We start from the raw sequence: 1,991 nt of genomic DNA on the forward strand, positions 1-1,991 counted from the left end.
TCCTGTACAATAAAGCAGTCTCTGGAGGCATCACAATCGCTGACTTCAAGCACTACTATAGAGCTATAGTAATAAAAACAGCTTGGTACTGGCATAAAAACCGACATGTGGACCAATGGAATAGAATTGAAGACCCTGAAATTAATATGCACATGTATGAACATTTGATTTTTGACAAAGAAGCCAAAACTGTACAATGAAAAAAAGAAAGCATCTTCAACAAATGGTGCTGGCATAACTGGATGTCAACATGTAGACGATTGCAAATACATCCATATATATCACCATGCACAAAACTCAAGTCTAAGTGAATCAAAGACCTCAACATAAATCCAGTTACACTGAGCCTGATAGAAAAGAAAGGGGGAATGCATTGTCACAGGAGACCACTTCCTAAATATAACACCAGTAGCATAGACACTGAGAGCAATAATCAATAAATGGGACTTGCTGAAGCTGAGAAGCTTCTGTAAGGCAAATGACATGGTCAATAAGACAAAAAGACAACCTACAGAATGGGAAAAGATCTTCACCAACTTGACATCTGACAAAGGGCTGATCTCCAAAATATATAAAGAATTCAAGAAACTAGACATCAAAATACCAAACAATTCAATTAAAAAATGGGCTACAGAGCTAAACAGAGAATTCTCAACAGAAGAATCCTAAATGGCGAAAAGACATTTAAGGAATTGCTCAACATTCTTAGTAATCAGGGAAATGCAAATCAAAACGACTCTGAGATGCCATCTTACACCTGTCATAATGGCTAAGATAAAAATAACTGAGGACAGCTTATGTTGGAGAGGATGTGGAGTAAGGGGAACACTCCTCCACTGCTTGTGGGAGTGCAAACTTGTACAGCCACTTTGGAAATTAGTATGGTGTTTTCTCAGAAAATTGGGAATCAATCTACCTCAAGACCCAGCTATACCACTCTTCAGTATATACCCAAAGGTTGCTCAATCATACCACAAGGACACTTGTTCAACTATGTTCATAGCAGCATTATTCATAATATCCAGAATCTGGAAACAACCTTAGATGCCCCTCAACTGAAGAATGGATAAATAAAATGTAGTACATATACACAATGGAGTATTACTTAGCTGTTAAAAAAGCAATGACATCATGAAATTTTCAGGCAAATGGATGGAACTAGAAAATATCATCCTGAGTGAGGTAACCCAGACTCAGAAAGACAAATATGGTATGTACTCACTCATAAGTGGATACTAGATGTAAAGCAAAGGATAACCAGACTACAACCCACAGCTCCAGAGAAGCTAACTAACAAGGAGGACGCTAAGAGGGACACATGGATCTCCCTGGGAAGGGGAAATAGATTAAATCTCCTGGGTAAATTGGGGATAGGAGGTGGTAGAGGGAAGGGGATAGGGAATAAGATTATGAGGGAACAGGATGGTCAAGCTGGGGGAGGGACAAAGTGGGAGAGCAATAAAAGTGATATCTTGATAGAGGGAACCATTATGGGATTAGGGAGAAACCTGGTGCTAGGGAAATTCCCAGAAATCCACAAGGATGACCCCAGCTGAGACTACTAACAATAGTGGAGAGGGTGCTTGAACTGGCCTTCTCCTGTAATCAGATTGGTGACTACCCTAACTGTCATCATAGAGCCTTCATCCAGTAACTGATGGAAGCATGTGCAGAGATCCACAGCTAAGCACTAGGCTCTGGGAGTCCAGTGGACAAGAACGTGGAGGGCTTATATAAGCAAGAGGGGTCAAGATCATGATGAGGAAACCCACAGAGACTGCTGACCTGAGGAGTGGGAGCTCATAGACTCTAGACTGGCAGCTAGGGAGCCTGCATGGGACTGACCTAAGACCTCTACATGTGGGTGACAGTTGTATAGCTTGGTCTGTTTGAAGGGCTCCTGGTAATGGGACCAGGATCTATCCATGGCACAAGAGCTGGCTTTTTGGAGCCCATTCGCTATGGCGGGATGCTTTGCTCAGTCTAGCCAC

Source organism: Peromyscus leucopus, chromosome X (assembly GCF_004664715.2).
Source record: "Peromyscus leucopus breed LL Stock chromosome X, UCI_PerLeu_2.1, whole genome shotgun sequence".
NCBI lineage: Eukaryota > Metazoa > Chordata > Mammalia > Rodentia > Cricetidae > Peromyscus > Peromyscus leucopus.